Source organism: Choristoneura fumiferana, chromosome 22 (genome assembly GCF_025370935.1).
Source record: "Choristoneura fumiferana chromosome 22, NRCan_CFum_1, whole genome shotgun sequence".
Classification (NCBI taxonomy): Eukaryota; Metazoa; Arthropoda; class Insecta; order Lepidoptera; family Tortricidae; genus Choristoneura; species Choristoneura fumiferana.
Window position 1 is genome coordinate 2811819 of NC_133493.1, and position 21554 is coordinate 2833372.

Genomic DNA, 21554 nt, shown 5'->3' on the forward strand with positions numbered 1-21554 from the left:
TTCGTGGCGGTAAATGTTATGTTGGCAAGATAACGGGGTCATCACCGGACAATGTCGCGTTAAGTAATTGTTGTGCGGTTACTTTGACCTTTATCGTGACGTGTCAAAGTTTATTTTGTATTGTTCGAACGGTACTTGTGTTGTGGTTAGTTTTTGTCGAAAATGTTTGAGATTTTTTATGCTTAAAAATACTGATTTTGGCATTTTTACAAAATCATAAAGAGTATGTTTTGTATTGATATTGGTGTAATATACGTACTTGCTTATAAATAAGCGTAAGAAATACGAGAAACCAAACATGTTTTGCATTAGAAATAAGAAATTAAAATAGCATACAACACAAAATAATCAAGTATTAAGTAAGCATTACATTTTTTTTCCTTTATCAATGTCATACAATAGTTGTTTTGCATTTTCATTTTATTATTTATTATACTAGAATAACCAAACTTGAAAATATTAATACAGTTTTTAATCATTCACGTCTAATTACATTACATGTATTTGTAATCATGATCATTAATTTTACTGATTGATGATTATTGATTCTCCGTTCCATTGTAGTTTAAAACTATAGTTGAGAAACATTGAAATATATCTACAAAGACAAAAACCTTATTAAATCTAACAGCTGTTAATGACGCTTTTAAACAGCATACCAACACAACATTCAACAAGAAATAATCATTATTTGTCACTAAAAACTCAATTACATCGAATTATGAACTTAACAAGTCACCGTAAACACTTACCTTCAACTTTGACGCTCACAAAACTTAAATATTACAAAGACGTTTAGTTTTACTAAATAATCATTTATAACTCTTTTTCCATGCGTAAAAGGCTGCTTTTTGATTGCATTGAACGTCGTCCTCAAAGTATTTGTCACATAATGGTCGGATGAAGCTCTTGAAGAAGCTAATAACTAGCCAGTGTAATTACATTGCATTTGACTAATCTATCTGACGTGCTATTAAAAAGGACTTTAGCTGTATAAGGGTCATGTAATACTGGTAAACCACTGCCGCTTGTAGCTTTTCGTTTACAGCAAATAACAACTGGCATTTTTGAGGTGCATTGATGACCCTTTGATTATGTAAATAATAACAGGATATGATATTGTTATATAAATTAACTTTAAAAAACTGACTGTCTTAAAAAACTTAAATCAAAAGTAAAAAAAAGAGTCTAATAGTTCCCTTAGCCTTAGACCTTGTTGAGTAACTTAAAGTTCAACAGTCGGGACCCATTCAAAATGTGACCAGCTTAAAAAAAAATATCCAAAACTTGTTCATTCAAATATATTTTATTAAATGTAGATTTTAGGAAAGTATTCGTAAACGCTACATTTCTTCTTGAGCATCATAAGCTCTTACTTAACAGCCAAAGCCATAAGCGCAGGCGGTGAATAATGTGACTATACCTTTGCTAGATAAAAACCGACACGTGACTAATAAGCCTCATAAAGTCGGTTCAGTTTAAAAAGAACGCATTCCATTCTATAGATGTATATGTGTAGTTGAAGGGTTTTTAACCCCTAGGAAGATGGGCTCTTATAGTTTGAGTGCTTTGTCTATCTGTATGTAGGTGTTGTGAGTGCCTGTAAAATATGGAGCTGATCATTAAGGAGAGAGGTATAACACGACTGATAAAAAAAGGGAGTGTTTTTTTTTAAACTGTCATAGGTACTTTAGGTAAAATAAGTATTGCGCATCTTAAAAATGTGTCTTTATTAGTAAAAAAAGTGTTACTCGGGCCAAGTAAAAATTAATCTTATGTCAGTGTCATAAAGACTTTGACATGGAAAAACTTTTCTCAGTTTAATTATACAAATATAATTTATATTTTATAAATAGATAAAACAAACACATAATTTAAAATGAATACTTTATTGAGTATCTGTCCCGTTGGTATAACTATGAGTGTTGTGATACAATAGTAGATTATTGTCGTGGCCTGGAAGTAGGCAATTGCTGGCTGAGTAGCGAGTCCGTTTAACTAATACGAAGCCAGCAATTGCTATTCCAGCCGAGACTAATATAAAGCTTTTCTCAAAAATGGTGAATAAGTAATTCTGGAATAGAATAAACTTTTTCTCAAAATATATTATAAAATTTAATTTTATTCCAATATTTTTCTTATGCTTTCCCGCCTTTTTTCATTAAAAATAAACTGCAGGTGTATTTTTCCACCGAAAACACCACAAGCTATTTCAGACCCAATAGAAAAAGTCCGGAGTTCCAACAAAATATCTGATACCGGCCATTAGACTTGGCTGTATACGACTTGTGCCTACATTACCATGGCCTTTTTAACTTTACAAAAAAAATGTGACTGATTGCAGGCGCGCTAATTCATTATTGTCGAGCTAGCGCACCTGCAATCTTTTTAACTTTTTAATTATTCGCTGACCATAAACTATGCACTTCACCTTCTGATATGTAAAGAATAATGTCAACTTTTACGGACATTTTTGAGAAAAATAACTTTTCCAATAATATTAAAAAAAGATGAACAACAAACGAAATGAAAACAACGTAAATGCCACGGTATACAATCCCGCAATTCCAATTCAATTGGCATACCAAATGATTTATGCGAGTGACACTGCCAGTAAAAGTTAGTATAATAATACAAATTAACGGTGTCAAATGAAACCTCAACAAAGGTGGTTTCGATAGAAACCGGATTCTGTCACTGGAGCCAACATAACAAAACGTGTTTAATTCTAAATTATTTAATACCGCACCGTCGAAAGTGAAATTCTATATTTGGTAAATATTGGTCTGTTCTACTTTCGCTTGATCCAATGTACATCGCTTCTCACTTTACACTAAAAATTGGCAAAAGGTTGTATGTTGAGTTGACTTACGATGTTTTTGTTAAAATTTAAACTTTCGTCTTCTTTCTTGAGAAGCTACACTTTCATCCCAGCCTATATACGTCCCACTGCTGGGCACAGGCCTCCTCTCAGAACAAGAGGGCTTGGGCCATAGTTCCCACGCGGGCCCAGTGCGGATTGGGAACTTCACACGCACCATTGAATTGCTTCGCAGGTTTGTGCAGGTTTCCTCACGATGTTTTCCTTCACCGCAAAGCTCGTGGTAAATTTCAAATGTAATTCCGCACATGAATTTGGAAAAACTCAGAGGTGCGAGCCGGGGTTTGAACCCACGACCCTCTGTTTGAGAGGCGATAGGTCAAACCACTAGGCCACCACGGCTTTTTAGCTACACTTTAACTTACCGCTATTTTTAGATTTCGACAAATTGGCCTACTTCTCTACGGACGTACTCTACGTATGGACGAAATTGTTGCTAAACGATATAGGTATCTAGTAGAAAAGAAAACAAAATTGCATCTAAAGTGATCGCAAAAAAATGTATTAGAAATGAATTCGGAAAATATATGCCTATCTTCGGAACCCTGCCTTAGGGGTCTGGCTTAAATAATTTGTTTTAGTTTTCATTATTATTATTTGACTTTTTTATCTAGGTATTTCACGTTTAGGTTAGTTTTATTTTAATTGATATGTATTCTTTTCTTTTATAATTGTATATGACCAAATTATATGGCTTGAACAAATCCTTGGTAATATAAACACGTTCTCAACTGTACAAAATCCTTCAACGTATACATTACAAGCGTACACTAATGCACCGTAATACATTACGGGCCGGTCACTTGCAATTTACCATTTAAATGCAACGCAGATAATGCATGCATGCATGGGTAGTAGTGGTCACTGAATTCTACTAATATTACAAATGCGAAAGTTTGTATGTATGTGTGTATGTATGTTACTTGTTTACGCTAAAACGACTGAATGGATTTGAATAAAACTTGATAAATAGATGGAAATCTGGATTTATAATAATCAGTGATCGGATTTCCCGGTGCAACACGGGGTAAATGGGTTCTCTATCGTTTACCCGAATTTCACATGCCCAAATGTATCGTTTTGTAGAATTTTCATTAGACATAAAGTAATTTATTTCTGAAATAGTAATTTCTTCAGAGTTGATATTAAACTAACCTAACCTAACCAACTGCAATCTATATGATGACATTAAAAAAATCCTGAAAACAGCACGGTTCTATATATTTTATGGCAAACGTTGGTATGGCAAGTGAAATTCGTGCAAATGAAAGAAAGAAAGAAAGAAAACCTTTATTCGGGACATTACATGACGTGAAGTGACATGGATAAGAATAATAATAATAAAAACAGAAATAGAATTCGCGCTGTCATCAAATGAAATTCGGGCAAGTAAAGGTAAACAGGGTAAATGACCTCAAACATTGTACTAATATGGATATTCCCCGGGACTCCACGACTTATATTGTTGAATAAGTTTCTGATTATATTACATCCAATAAATTTAAATAAAATAAACTTATTATATGCACATTCGCTATATGTATTCTCTACAATTTTAAAAGCTAGTTTTATTAGTCTGTTTCAAACTCACCTACCAAATAGTCTTTGGGTATAACTATACATAAATAAAAGATCAGTGTTTATCGTTGATAAAAGGTAGAAGCTTTTTATTTAGGCAGAATCAGATCACACTTCACAAAATTTAGAACGTAAAAATATAAATAAAGCACAAATATAATATTATACATAACAACGAATGAAATATATGTAAGTACGAAGACTTAACAAAAAACATAGGTGTCATAACACATTACAATAAATATATATTTACCAAAACATTATATAATGATTTTCAAACAAACTCCGGGAATTTTGGTCATATCCATATTAAGTTTTCTACTTGATTTCCCACCGTGTTGCACCGTGTTGGGAATAATAATATAACAATAATAATTTTTATTTCTTTTTCTCTACCACCAAGTTACAATGAATCAACTTACATATTATATAATGAATTTAAGTGTGTGCGATTAACACATAGGCTACGGGCCAATCAGATGGACAGACAGACTGCCGAACAACAAAGTGATTCTAAGGGTACCATTTTTTCCCTTCGAGACGCGGAACCTTAAAAACAAAAAGGATATAATAAGAGGTAATTCTATTCAATTTAAATTTCTTCCCCTGTCATGACATCACACATATCGCACTAACTAAAAAAATCATAACCGACAACAAAACGGCAAATTAAACTCTATACACTTACTGCAAAAGCGACATTTTGACGTATCCATGTCGCTTACACCAAATAAAGCTTTGCATTATACGCTTTCGAAGAAATGCTATCTCCTATTTAAAATGCACGTTGAATGTTATGAACAATAGTCGCTCATTATTATGCGCGAGCGTAGAACGCCATCTCCCGGCGACGTGGGGGAACTATTAAATAACTAAATTAGTCATTAGCTGGCTTAGCTTCACACGGCGGTGTTTAAATCTAAATCTAGGAATCAGAGCGATTGAATAGGCTTGTGTCCTAACAAAACCTAATTAGTTGTTAGTTAGGTTATCAAAAAATAATACAGACGCATTTTTTCTTTTGTCAAAAAAAAACCATTTTTATTACAAGCTTTTTGCTGACTGTACTTTTTGTTAAGTTTACTTGCATTGTTAGCCAAACTACATTTGCATACCTACTAAATTTCAAGTCGATGCCATAAACCGTTGAAAAGTTCCGTCCTGTGGAGACGATCCTGGCCGGACTACCAGGATATCACTACCAGATTATTGTATTGTCACGCAATTTACATTTATAAGTTCAAGTCAATACGTAAGAGTCGAATAATCGAATTTAGCTTCAAAAGACTCAGACAAACAAACAGGTGAAACTTTGCTTGTTAAAACGATGCCACGAACGTAGTGTAGGGCGTCCTGAGGCACGGTGGACGGATGACCTTAAGAGGATCGCTGGCGGCGGATGGATGCGAGGGGCTGAAGACAGAGTGTTGTGGCGCGCCATGGAAGAGGCCTATGTCCAGCAGTGGACTGCTGTAGGCTGATGATGATGATGATGGAAAACGATGAAGATTAGCCAGTTAACGTCGTCGTCACGCCGTGTGATACTTTTAGCACCACGTGACGCCACGGCACCCCACTCCTAGACTTTGACGCACCTTTGAAATTGTTGAATTGGTAAAGAAAAGAAAAATATACCCTTGCAATATTTTCCAATAATCTATCTAACTTACGGACTAAATTATTGATATCGAAAATACAAACTGAAATATAGATGCACAGAAAAACCAGAAAAAATAAGACCAGCGCTGGGAATCGAACCCAGGCATTCCGTGCCGCGTGCTATACCGCTACACCACCGCCGGATAACGGTATAGACACGAATTTCTCCTATGCACCACATATCTTAGCCTGTTTTGTTTCTTATTTAGTCACTTAAGCAGCGACACTAGCTACATCTATGCTGTAGCCCTTATCGAGAAACTTTCAGCACTCCATTGGAACTAACCGCTCATATGGATTTTACGGGATGACCGTAAAAGTAACAAAAATTTGGAATTGAAATAAAAAATACAAAAAGATTCCAAAAACCAATCTTAAATTTATTCATGATGAAAATCGTTTCAGCCTTTTAAGAGATAATAAATTTTGTGTATAGTGAGTGCTTTAAACAAACGCGCTACTCAAACAATAACCAAAGTGTGGAATCATAAATTAAGTTTTTATACATCTTAATATATTAATAAAAACACAATCATTGTGGCTTGGGCATTGTTTCTTGTCAATCCATCAGTGTTCACATGTTATCAAATGTCTATTGATCTTTACATACAAATTCTTCGTGTTTTCCCATCGCATACAAATTGTATGACACATTGTTGAAAAATGTTGTAAAGAAAATTGTCATCTTGCACACAATGTGGTGCTTTGAAAAAGGACCTTACATGTCATTTCAAGCGCTAGTACCAGTAGCCTATAGGTACTTACATGATTTCAATATGGCTACCAATACACAGTTTTTTATGACTCACTCACTATTTGGTCCAGTGGCTATAATTTCAAGATTTTATTCATATTTTTTGCAAATTGTCAGTGACTTAACTTTTTAGATTGTACAACAAGAGCATAAAACGAGCCATTTCACCCAAGACGTTCATATAGCCACCCGAGCCGGCACGGCGAGGGTGGATAGAGACGTCGAGGGGGAAATGGGTTTAATGCTCGAATTTTACACTTTTTTTTCACGGCGATTGCGAGCTAAATGAAATAGCGACAGTGGAAACAATTTTTCACTTACTATGTAGGTTTTTCATGCATTTTTGTATATATATTTTTTTTAGTTTTATTTATTTATTTTAATTGATTTTTATTTTTATATAAATTATTAAAAAAATATGTAGTAGTTTTTCGTTTGTGGCTGTTGAGACCTTATTACCTTGGTCTTAGACGAAGATTTTACTTTAATGCACTAGAGCATAAAAAGTCATTTTATGTCGCCTAAATTCAGCATAAACACGAACTTTACGAGCATGAGAAGTGAAAACCTTATTTTTAACTCTAAAGGACATAAAGAGGTTACACGTACAAAAATAATTATAGTCGCAACTATGTAATGTATTTGCTTAAACAGGTGTAAAGGCAATTACCACCCTTTTGTCCCAAGAAGTAACAAAGCCCTTAACAGATACACGGAAAACTCAAAACCTATACAATTTAGTACCCTTCCGCTTTAACTCACTTCACACATTCGTAAGGTAGCGTGAACATCAAGTTAAAGCGACAAAGTACTTAGCTGCATACTTCTACGTGTAAAAACAAACAAATAGTAACAGTTCCGACCGAATTTCTCACCTCAAAGGGTCGATGAACTCATTTAGCATGTACGAGAAAAGTTTTCGGTACGGCAAAAGTTCTACTGAACGGTGTAATGCAAAGTTTTACCTAAATTTGGCTACACAATGCAGGAGGTATTTCTAGACCAAATTAATTAAGTAGTTTTTATATTGTTGTTGTTAAGCTCAATATTCAACCTCTGTAGCACGCAACTGGTCGCTTATTAAATACTTTTTTTAATCAAAGAAGACTATCGTATGTATCAGTTACAGCATTTTACCCAGATGTTCAGTTCCTGGCAATTCGATTTGTTTCAAAGATAATGTTCGGGTAAAACCTGGAGGCCAAAAATAAATAACCATAATTGCTCACTATTATCTTTCATTTTAAAAGTCAGTTGTAAAATTTACAAATTTATTGGTAGCTTATTAACGTTGTTATATTTAACTGTACATCTTTGCTAAGGCAACCTGTAATTTGTCGAAAAATTCCCTTGCCCAAAAACATTTTGTGATTTAAGCTTTGTTTGTTCTGCTGCTGTATTGTTTTTAGGGTTCCGTACCTCAAAATGAAAAGACGGAATTCCTGTAGGAATAATTATTTGTTGTCCGTTTGTCCGTCTGTCAAATCTGAAATTAGTATATTATACTCAGGTTTGCTTCCCCTTTAAACAATGAAAAAAAAACTTCTAAGTTAACTCTGTTAAAAGATACAGTCATTAAAAGGTATTTCCATACAAATTGCCGTAACCAAAAAAAGGTAGCTTTTATAGTAAATTGATAAGAAAAGAATAAAAATATTATTTTTTATGTCTGACTATCAGATATGTAAGTAACTATCTAAAATAACCCCAAACGGTGTACATTCTTCTTAAGAGAGGGGCTCCGCTAACGCTGGATAATTATAGATACTTACCTACAAATTTCTACGGAACCCTCGGTGCCCGAGTCTTCTTAGTATTCATCAGACTTAGTATTCTTCAAAGTAATTGACGTAAGTGCAACATTACACATTTCAAAGGTACTTTTCTCCTTTACGGACCGACATGACATTTAATATGCACCTCTATACCACGAACCTTCAGTCATTCTAAATACCTCGCAAATTGCGTTCCAAATCGGTGTACGTAACAAAACGCAATCCATCGCTGTTCACACAGGCAGCCATAAAGTATCTGCCCACGTCCACGCAGCGACGGATATTGAATTTATCGTCGGCTCACTTTGCCTTTATAAGGAGCGTTCAGTGAACCATGGTAAGGCGAGCTTGATCAAAAGAAGCTTTTTGATTGTACAAAGATACAGATTGCTGTAACAGTGACAAAACATGGTATCTTAATTTAGGGAGCTGTACCTCAGTCAGCAAAAACGGAACCATTTAAAGGACCATTTTGCTGTCCTTTTTCTCAAGAACGCGTGGAGAAATCAAGCTGAAATTAATATCGAATGCTTAGATCTGCTTCTCCCGAGAGCACAGAAAAAAATAAACTTCTAAGTGTTGACTTAGTGTTGATAGCGTTGGCTATCAAAAATCGAATCAAGGATACAATCATTCAAAATGTGTTTCCATACAAATTGCCGGCGAATCAAAGCTAGGTGTCTTAGAAGCTTACAATTTGGTATAAAGGTAGTTTTTATAGTGCAGCCACAAAATTATTCTTTTACGTACATTTTGCTTAAGAACGCCTCTGCTAAGACTATATTCATAGATGCCTAAAAATTTGTACAGGTTTTTTTTTATTAAACAACCAAGCAATTTGGCAAAGAACTTACGCCAACCAGCAAAATAATGAAAAATTACACGAAATTTTTCGTGTTCGACTATATTCTATATTTTAGAGCGAGAACCCTTACCTCCCTTTTCGCTAGTTATACGTTTATTCCCGGGAACCAGTAAGGTGATTAGTATGAGCGGCGCGCGCAGGACGTCCGCGGCGCTTGCATTATCATACTCGCTAGAAAGCTGCCCAATGAGAATTATAATTATACTGGAAGCATATTTTTTTCTTTGAAGGCTGGGATGACTAAGCGATTCATATTTTTAATGTTTAAAATATGTTTTTTAAACCAAATGTCCAAAGTAGACAAAGTTATAGTCAGTTCTTTTAATTTGTAGATCGAAATGTTTGGAGAAGAAAGATGTAAGTCCTTACAGCCTTTTCTACCAATCTTTACTAATAGTATATTATAAAGTGTGTAGGTATGTTTGTTTGGCTTTCACGCTTAATGTACTCAACTGATCGTGATGAAAATGATGACATTCGATGTAGAGATACTGTGAGAGACCCTTAAGTGGACATAAGGATGGTTTTTATCCCGGAAAATTGTATAGTTCTAGAGAGCACGTGACAAAAGTCCCAATCAGGAACAGCTTATTGATATGAGTATAATTATGAGTCCCCGAGAAGGACGTAGAATAGGTTTTATACCGTGAAAATGTAGTTCCTGCGGTCGCGCGATATACGAATTTCTCGCAGACAAAATCGCGGGAAATAGCTGGTGATATCAATATTCAAAAAATACCTTATATGGTTGTAAAAGCATCTTTTTTTCACTTACGTTAAAATAATGCCTAAACAATTAACCCACGTTGCTTACGAAAACCGATACGATGTTATCTGCACGCAACTAAATAATTTCACCATGTAATAAGTGTCATTTACGACGTTCTACTGGCACTTACAGCTTTCTAGATACAGCAGATTATTCGATAATGACGGTCTTAATCTGTTGTTTGTTGTAACGTGGACATTATGAACTTGTGTGGATAGAAATTAAGTTACGTTTATGGACTATTATGGCATTATGTCGTAAGTGGAGATAGTTCGTTTGGATAGCTCAATTAAGTTTTACATCAGCTTATACTTACCTATGTATTCTGGTATTTAACTTAACTTACCTAAGCATGGTGTTTGATTAAGGTGTTCAGGGACTATAAAATGTATAAGTGGATATGAAACAAGAAATTAATTATTAGTGGAGCAATAAATTGTCAATACTATTTAAAATTTTAGTTTTCTGCTCGTGACCTCGGCCGCTACAATTTGGTCGAAATGACAAGATGATTTTACTAATAGATCATCGTAATTCCTGAGTGTGTTAGGTAATGTAGAAAACGCGAAATTTAAAAAAAAGTCTTATGTATTTAAAGGTTTTGTACTACGAGAGGGAGCCAACAATATTCTACTACTAAGATTACTTTTGTCTGGCAATCCGCCTGTCTGTCACGTTTGAAATTATTATGGAGTGAAGTTAATGATAAAAGAGTATCCAAAAAAACGGTGGTAGTACGGAAAACCAACCTCCAGTGTGCAAAACCCAACTCATAATAATTAGCCAGTTTTTTTAATTTTCGTTTGACGTAAGATGTATTATTGGCAAGATAAAAATGCTGTAACATCAAAGGAATTTCAAAGTCCATAAATACTGTAGTAATTCTCAGTCTGTATTGTAGTTGCCGTTAAAGATTTGCATGCTCGTCGCGCTTTCCTTGTTCAGCACGAACCGTCATTATATTAATGCACTAGCTAATGATAATGCAGCTATCACTTAAGCCATTAGTGTGCCGTATGTTCGTTTCCTCTTAATTGTTGGCAACAATATATAATATATTGTTTTATTTATGCAAAGCAGGAATAGCCATACCTTTTTTAAGACCAGCGCCATACGTTTGATTTATCACAATAACCAGTGATATTCGTTGCATAAAAAGGTTTCTAATTAAATCGACATACATCATTTTTGCCGGTAAATTCAAAATAATATGCCGCTAAGTTCGCTAGAATGATTTTCAAATGTACATTTTTATAGTAGGAGTTCTTTAGTGTATGCTAGATAATTCTTCTAAGCGCCATTTCTATCATAAGTTTTACTCTGGTGAAAAAATGCCGTATCCACCACCCTTGACACAACTTTCCTATGTTTAATAATATGACGTAGATATTTTATGTTCTCGTTATTCTCATAATAAACCTTGAAGCAACTACTCACACTTTGGTTCAATATCCTTCGCTAATGAATTTTTAATGAAAACAAAACAAAATCCACTTACAGAGCTGGAGTTTGATTGACACTTCCTTAAGCTACTTAGTGTGATTATGTAACGATTAAAAAACGGATACTACAACCTCAACAACCCGCGTTAGAGTTTATATTTCAATGATCTCGAATAAAGTTTATAATTTCAAATTGTCTTAAACGACTAATTTCTGTTGTTGCGTTTTAAATTCTTTTTGAACATCGTAAAGGACGACATAACTATAGCATTATGTCTTATCTCAAGAAGAGGATTTTAAGATTATGCGGTGAGATCAGTCTCTTACTTGGACTTTTAAATTGATTCATAAAATACTAGCGGTTGCTCGCGACTACGTCTGCCAAGAATTCGTTTATACACCACCCACGGGACCTATAAAATGCAGTATAAAGCCTGTCCTATGTCCTTTACAGAATCTCAAACTATCTGCATATAAAATTTTATCACTACCTGACGAATACTATTAGCGTGAAAGTATAACAAACCAACATACTCACATTTTGCTTTTTAATATTAGCTAGGACTACAAAATGTGCGTTTTATAAAAAAAAAACTGCTGCGTGTTCTTTCTAATTTTTCTTATTTTTTTAATAACAATATATCCTTTTTGAAGTGAATATGTATTACGCATAGGACTTATCACGCCAACACACAAGAGTAATATTTATTTTGTGCGTGGTATTTTGACTATGAGTGAAAATCACGAAAGTTTAAGACATTGAATATGTATTTTTACTTTAAACCTATAATAAATACCTAAGTGCCTAAATAACATAATGGCTTGTTTCTTTAGTTCATTTCATTTCCTCTCGGATTTATTCAACAACCCACCAAGGGAATAACAGTTTACTGGCAATTTTATAGCAGTTTTATTCTTTTACACGCGTTTTGCAAAATGTCGCATAACTATCGTTCCGATACGTTCTGCTAGAGTTGGCATAAACACGCAATTGTACTTACAGCAGTTACGACAGTAAAGGCAACGTATATAAAATGAACTAAAATGTAAATACCTAAAAAAACGAATTGACTGATTCTTTAACTAGTAAAACTCAAATTATTAAAATAATACAAGTGGTATATCATTTCTTACGTATTTTACTTCGTTTCTAGCCTCTTTCTGGTCTCACGTCCAATGTTCATATATGTTGTGTTATATATATGTTTATTTGAATTAAAATTAATATATAAAAAAATGATGCCCTTTCAAGCCGAAGCTACAGAAGCAAAAAATGGCACAACCAGGCTATTATCTTCATCAACTTACAGCCTATCTACTGTACTGTGTAATTCAAGTTCAGAAAATTGCATAACAACTGAATTATACATTTCTCACGCGTGTGTTAAAGTTGGTTTTCGAACGACGTTATTTTACGTGGGGTGGCCAACGGAGCGTATCGTCACTTTTATGACTTGTGTAAAATAAAACATATGATTGCAATAATAGGGTCAATAAACTATAACTGGCTAAGAGTGTATCGTATTTTTGCACCTTCAGATTTTTTTATTAGCAAGCAAGTGGGTCACCCGATATATTTGAACATCACCCATGGATATCTGCAACCCTAAAGGATTGTGATGCGTTGCCAATCTAAACGGCTAAGATAGAATACCTCATGTTTCAGTAATTATAGTGGCTTACTCTCCTCGCTGGAACACAGCAGCGCACACACTACTGCTTGGCGGCAGGATTAGCAAGAGATGGTAGTGATCTGGACGGTCCTTGCACAAGGTTCTACCATTACGCAAACTTGTGTCTAAACTGTAATTTATTGTTTTACTTCATTTCGTATTGAACTTAAAGGATTCGCTGGGGTTTTTCGTCTATCCGTTTATTTGTTTGTCTGTAACAGGACTAGATAAGAGAAAAATGCTTAAAATTTTCATAGTGTTACAAAAATTACATACAATTCATGTTTTTTTTTCTTTCCAGAAACAAACTGTTCGCGCTGTCGGCTGAGAAAGTGAGTTTTTATTTAATTTATACGTATTTTTACAAACATGCCTAATTTTCTTTTCAAACAATTGACAGCTGCAAACTTTTTGCATAATTATCGTAAGTCGCAATTTTTCTTAACCGCCAATTATGGCGGTTATGCTGAACGTTAAAAGCGGAGGTACCCGCAGGCTCCTTTTAACGAGAAAAGGTTTTAATATACTTTTTAATTGCCTATTGCGAAATAAAAGTAATGGTCGTTTAAATTTGTCTTGTTACATGATAAAATACAATTATTAATTAATGTTGGTATTTTTGTATTATACATCTTATAAAGTAGGTACTAGCTGTTGCCTGTGACTCTGTTTGGGGGAAAAACAATATTTATATTTATCCCGCGGGAAGCGTGTGATAAAAAGTATCTTCTGTTCTTCATAGTGTCACAAACTATCTTCATGCCAAATTTCGTCTTTAGTTTAGCGGTTTAATTTAAGCGTTACTTACGCTTGCATTTATTATATTAGCAAAAATAATTATGTTTATGTAATTTTAGCATATCCAATATTGGAGATATTACACATTTGTCACAGTTCCACAGAGACACTATAAAAAATAAAATATAGGGTATATAACATATCCGTTTAAATTTTCTTCGGATTTGAAATATAAAAAGTTAGGAGAGTGAAACAGCGGGTGAAATTATTTCCACCTATTAAATTAAATCATTTTAGCCCTCTAGACTGGTAACACATCGGTTACCCTCTGGTGTTGCGGGTATCCATGGGTGGTGATACATACTCAATGACCATCAGTCAGGTCGCATTTGCTTGTTTTCCACCATATTTCATAAAATAAATCACAGCTTAAAATTCAAAATGGTAATTCTATTCCAACATTGTAACGTTTACTGTAATTAGTAAAAAAAGCACTAGGCGCATAGGCAATTTCTCATCGTACAGTCACCAGCATTAATGTCTACCACAGCGGAGCGTGCAAAAATACTCGTATCAGACACGTTCTTCCGGCCCTAGAAATAGAGTCGTATCAGATATTAATGCACGCTTGTTGTATGTGATATTGCTGCTGGTGACTGTACAAGAAACATGCAAATATTAATCCCCTTGGCATCATTTAACTGACACATGGAAATTTTTCACTTAAAATAAGTTACTTTAACTAGATACCGAGCGAGCACGGTAGCCACAAGGGCAACGTCACATCCTGTGGAACGATGACGTATCTCGTCATACAACCTTTTGCAATTTAAAAACAGGTGCAGTATAATTTTACGAGATCAAGAGCTAAAAGCATATTATAAACGCAAAAAATGCAGGTACTTAAGTATTTATTTCTAAATCGTTTATCTACGATAGCAACAGCATTTTTACAAAATGTAAAACTTTATGGCCTTTAATCGCTTTTACATATCTTTTTAGGATTACTTTGCCATAGGGTGTCAACACGGGACCCCTTAACATCCATTGCCTGTGAACCGTGACAATAGAAGAGTCTTGACATTTTTACAGTGTGTGTGCGTGTGCACGCGTGTATGTTGCTATGGCTGCTAGAACAACTAAGTACCTAGGCGACCGAGCTTTGCTCGGGCTAAAACTCGAGAACAAGCGTTTTCCCAGAGATAATACCAAGCTAGATCGATTTTTCATCCCCGCAAACCCCTACATACAAAATGTCATCGAAATCGTTGGAGCCGTTTCCGAAATCCTCGAAATATATATATGTTTATACAAGCGTTGCTCGTTTAAAAGTAAATCTATAGTAAAAATAGATCGATAACAGAAGTAAAATGAAAATTGTCGTACAGAAAACGTGTATTAAAAAATATTGCAGTGTTAATAAGTGGCATCAATAATTTTATAAGTCAATATACGTCGTTATGCTCACAAAACAACCAAAAAACATGGACCGATTTAGGCAGCAGCACACATACACGCTTTATGTCATTTTTGCTCCCGTTATGAAAATCATAGGTTTGTTGTTTTCTTCGACGAGAGGCTGCTGTTGGGTCTGTTTTTACGTTATATTTTTAATGCGCTAATAACATGTCTACCTCTTTTTAACCCCCCACGAAAAAAGAGGGGTGTTATAATTTTGACCGCTATGTGTGTCTGTATGTCTTTGTGTCTGTCTGTGGCATCGTAGCTCTTAAACGAGTAGACCGATTTTAATGCGGTTTTTTTATTTACAATAAATAATTACAGCCGTTTTTGAGATATTGAACTTTGAAGAGACAGTCGGGGGTTTTCCAACTTTTGTTGGTTAGGTTATAATATAAATAATATTAATGAGTGGAACCTTTTGTGTGCAAGTTTAAATTGCACTTGACCACTTTTGAAATCTATTTTTATTCATAAAGGCACTTACACAAAAGTACTCCGCAAAAACCAGCTTTGTTGCAGTAAAGGAACGACTTTATTATATTGTGTGCAACGACCCTATAAAAGATTATGGTAATTGATAAAAAAAAAATTAAACTAACACGATGGATAACCGACAATGTTCGCTCCGATAGTTTTAAGGTTCCGTTGTCAAGTGCTTTATGTGAACCACAGAAGTAAGAAATGAAAGTACCTAATTTAAAAAATTCAAGTTCAGAAGAGGAAGGAATGTCCTATCTAATATTAAAAACGTGAATGTTAAGTTTGTTTGTTACGCTTTCGCGCTTAAAATACTCAACCGGTCATGGTGAAAGTTATGGAGAATCTCAATCCGCATATGGCCTGCGTGGGTACTACGCCTCGAGTCCTCCTATTTGAAGAGGCCTGGGGCCCTGCACTGGGAGGTCAATATATAGGCGAATATTAGTGCAGTGTATTAAAATTTACTCGAAAGATTTGGGATTGAGTCACCTTAAGGGCCACTATCGTCGGTGGTACTGCAATACCGCGTAACTAGCTTTTTCCATAAGGTATTTTCACTGCACTTACAGTATTAACATTGTACTGTACTTTTCTAACATTGAAAAGTATACCTTATGGAAAAAACTAGTGGCGCGGTATTGCAGTATCACCGACGCTGTCTTTGCTTTGGTTTACTTTTTTAGTTTTGAAATAAATTAACTCGTAAAATTTTGAAGTGAACAAATGAATAAGTCGTTGTAACACTCCTTGTAATAACTCGGCTACGGAACCCGATCACCTAGAAACAGACATTGACTAACCTATTAAACTTTTATGGCTGCATAACTTGATCCTTAGGCGTAAGTAGACTTCAAATAGGTTTTGAAAGCAAGATAAGCCCATTTTGGTTTTTAGCCCCATTTTATTAACTCGCCCTTTGAAAAAACGTGTAAGTGCACATAGGCTGTTTTACACGAGATATTGGCACTTATCTTCAACTATCCTCATCGTCCCAGCCTATATATCGATGGGTCCTACGTACAAGGGCTTAAGTGTAAAATCCTTACTTTACAGGACAGGCTTTCAAAGTCAAAAACTGTCGTAAATCAGAGATGGTGTATCCGAGACTAGCCCTTTTACGTTAAAATTGCATCTAGTTTAGCCATTTTACTTCAATGATAAGTCGAAAAATAATTGAATAACAACGTTTTTTAATCCAGTATATATTATGTAGTTTATAGATACCTTAAACGCAAAAAACTCAAAATTGATCACTTTGGCCCTTATACATAGGACCCATCGATATATATACGTAGCTCTCACATATCAAATAGCTCGAACCGATGGTAGATTTTTTGACATTGATAAGTTACTGTTAAAGTCTAAATATGTGCTAAATATGTAGAATGATAATTAACTTACCTCTAATCTACCTCTAATACCACTGCTTTACCTATATCTAATGCCACGGCAAAAGGCTAGTAATAATTATAATAATTAGTTTTTATTTTTAATAAAGGTTTATTCGACTGTTTACTAGTTAGTACGTCGTTAAAGCAAATACAAGATAGCGAAAATTACATATAACTTTTACAACATTTTTACGATAGCTAATTGGTTTTGCGACAAAAAACATTGCTAATTGAAAAGCTCTACGAAAAGCCTACAATAACAATAAAATACGAGTATTTTATACGCCCTTAAACATTAACGTATCGGTTTATATGCTACTAGAATTTACCCGCGGCTTCACACGCGTAAACTATTCGATCTAGTAGTTACAATTGAAATTCCGGCATTTTACAAAGTTCCCCTGAGAAATCCCAAAATGTATATCATGGTCTTCGTGTGTTAAGAACAACTGTACAAAATTTCATGACTCTAAACGCAGTGGTTGAAATTTTAAAATTTTATCCCTATCCCGTGGGGAATATCGGTGGGTACGTCCAGCTACCTACTTACTTTCCAAATTTCATGGCTCTCAGCCCAGCGGTTGTTATTTCAAGATGTTATCCCTATCCCGTGGGAATATCGGGATAAAAAGTAGCCTATATGTTATTCCAGACGTCCAGCTATCTACCAAATTTCACCAAAATGCGTCCAGCCGTTTTAGCGTGAAGGAGTAACAAACATACACACACACACACACACACACACACACACACTAACTTTTGCATTTATAATATAAGTTGGATTACGAATTTGTTTATCGCCAATTACAAGCCTTTAACTTGCCCTCTTTGTTTTTGGGTCAAATCTTTCAAATTCATCCATTGATCAGATTGACTTCAAACTTGGTATGCATATGTAGGATTGATGACAATGCAAGCATTTAATAAAAAGTACAGTCAGCAAAAAAAAACTTTAACAGAAACTTATTGTAAACCGCGGTGGATGCTGGCCGCTTCCAACCGAAGCAACTACAGGTCTATGGGGGAGGCCTATAGTACTCGACAGTGGACGTCCTACGGCTGATATGATGATGATGATGATGATGATGATGGTGAAACTACTTCCAGAGGTTTCCCCTTACGTATAAACATATGAATGAACTAAGCCTTCCAAGCTGTTTGGCTGGTACCAGATAAGCCCTAGACCTAACTCGAAGCTCAAAGTCTAGGTATTCAGGTCACCATTGAAGGTTATATGGCTGGTACGGATAGGAATCTGCGTAGGTGCGATCACGTCGTTAACGACATGCAGTAGTGGTGGGAAAAGTATCGATAGTGTTTTACAAGCTCATAATTTTGCATTTAGGTACTTATGAAAACTCTTTATTGTACAAAAGAAAAGAAACAAAATACCTACAATTGACAAACTTTGAGATACTTGTACAAAAGCTGACTTATTTCTTTAAAAGATCTCTACCAGTCAACCTTTGAGTGGATGAGAGGAGCAAATAGTTAGGGATCGACAAAGAGTAAGTTCAAGAGTCAAGAATAGTTGAAGCTACAATACAGTGCTTTAAACAATATCCATACTTAATATTATAAATGCGAAAGTGTGTGTGTTTGTGTGTATGTTTGTCCGTCTTTCACGTCGAAACGGAGCGGCGGATCGACGTGATTTTTGCATAGAGATAGTTTATGGACCCGAGAGTGACATAGGCTACTTTTTATCCCGAAAAAATGCACAGTTCCCGAGGGAACAGCGCGCGATAACCGAATTCCACGCGGGCGAAGCCCTATAATAATATAGCACACACACACACACACAAACATCACGCCTAGTAGGCCCACGCCTAAAAGGGGTAGGCAGAGGACACGAAACTTTACCGCTTCAGAGCCAAAATAATAATATATAATTATTAATAATAATAATAAATCATTTTATGTCACTAACATTAACACATAAACAGCTGACATGGGCTCTGGCTCACTCAGCATTAGCGGCAAGCTAAAAAAACTTGCATCGCTGATTTTTAGCCTGCGCCCATCCCACAGCTTACCTAGCTAACTAGCTTACTTAATTAACTCGTAACGTCTTCAAAACTTAAAAAAAAACATACTGTAACTACAACAAAATACAATGACTCTTTACTGTACACCACAAATAGTATGCGATACAGGAAACAGGTACACAGAAAGAAAACTAGAAGGTAAACAATATGCGGCAATCACTTTCTTTTATTTTATTTTTTTGTGATTATGTGTTCGTGTGTGAGTTGCTCCTTCGCGCTTGTACAACCAGGCAGGTGAGGATGAAATTTGGTTAGGCTACCTTTTACCCCGATATTCCCAAGGGATCTAAGCAAAATCCCAAAATTTGAATTCGACTCCCATTTATAATGATTAACTTGCGCGAAACCGCTAGTAAAGGCTTAGGTAGTATTATTATAACTTTGATTGAGTAGACATTTCTTGAAGCCTTCTCCTTTTCTTCGTTCATAATTCATAGTTTATGGTAAGCTAAACTGCCTTCCCAAAACCTACATCGGTCATAACGGTCGAGTCGATAGGATTATATTGATATATCGATAGTTTTACGATCGAGTTTCGACATCTCTACCCACACAAATGCGTAAATCGTTGTTTTTATAAAGGCAATACTGGACCGTAATCTTCATGCTAATGTCTATTAATCTATTATATTTTACATACGTATTTGTTACTACGTTGTATGTTGTTCTTTGTTTTATGGAATCGTAAAGTGTCGTCCGCTTTATTGTGTGCTGTTGGGAAAGTTTCAAGATAGTATTTTAAGATGGTAAGATTGAATTTTTTCATTATAAATATTTTTGTTGTAAATCACTGGGGTTATCTCAGAAACGTCTATACTAGAGGTAAGCGACAATATATTAAATGACCGTGCATGCATATATGAGAAAAAATACATTTTACGATCAACAATCGGCGTATCGTATACTCAATTTTATTTGATTAATGTTAAACACTATATTACGAGTATACCTATTTTACTTTGCCTGATCTTTAAGAAATCGAAAAACTTATTAAAAACAACCTTCTTCAGGCAGTCGAGTAAAAAGACAGTAAAATAAGTTAATTTACTTAAATGCCAGTTTGTAGAAAAAGTAATTGATAAGTTGTAAAAATCACGTCGTTTACGTCTTAAAACTGCTAAAAAGACTTATCTCTGAGTAAAAAACTTAAGTTACCTACTTACTCGTATGTCTTCCGAAATTTTTTGAAAATAGTGATTGCATTTTATACAAAAGGAAAAACCAGCTGTTCTCAGCAAATTGAGGTTTTGCCAGCGCTTTAACCTTCAGCAATTAGAATACTTCGTTTTGTTTGCTTAGTCATTTTATAAGGCTTTTTACTTTACTATATTTTCTACGTAATTACGTCAGAATGATGAAAAGTTCTGAGAATTGTCTATGAAATAAGTAGAGTTTGTCAGGAGTGACTCTATCATTATTAAACGATGTCATTGCCATGAAAAAAACCGGCCAAGAGCGTGTCGGACACGCCCAGGATAGGGTTCCGTTACGAAAAAAGGTCAAATGAAATATTTTTGAGGATTTTGTATTTTCTATGGAATATTCCAAGTTTAGATACATTTTATAACTAAGGCTGCTTAAACTACTAATACTTTATTCTCATAGAAAAGTTGATAATAACAAGTTCAATATCTCAAAAACTTCTGAACCAATTTTAATGAAACATAACTAAGAACTCGTTTGAGAGCTAGGATGCCACCGACAGACATTGGCACAAATAAAAGCTATAATATAACGTTCATTGCCTATATCTAATCTTACCTCTAGTATTACCTATATACCCCCTGTTTTACCATCCATTGATTACATTTATTTGACGAAAAAATGTGATGCCGTCTCTGTTTGTTTTGTTCGAATAGACGGAGACGGCATCACATTTATCCGTCAAATAAAATAAATCAATGGATGGTGAAGCCCCTTAGTGTCTATTTGATTCTATCAATATTAAAATCCAACAGTGGACGTCCTACGGCTGAGATGATGGTGATGATGATGAATATTAAAATCTCAATGTCATTTACTTACTTACTTACTTAC

At 34.9% G+C, this 21554-nt stretch overlaps 1 protein-coding gene across 2 annotated transcripts in view; it reads left to right on the forward strand.

Annotated features, from left to right (window-relative positions):
• sano (CABIT domain-containing protein serrano) overlaps positions 1-21554 on the forward strand; it is a 128317-nt gene that overhangs the window by 55270 nt on the left and 51493 nt on the right. Inside the window, exon 3 of one of the 2 annotated variants that reach the window (XM_074104926.1) lies at positions 13698-13728. The exons of the other annotated variant lie outside the window; for it this stretch is intronic. The gene's annotated coding sequence lies outside the window, so the exon portion shown is untranslated. The remainder of the gene's footprint in view (positions 1-13697; positions 13729-21554) is intronic. 2 annotated transcript variants of the gene reach the window in all.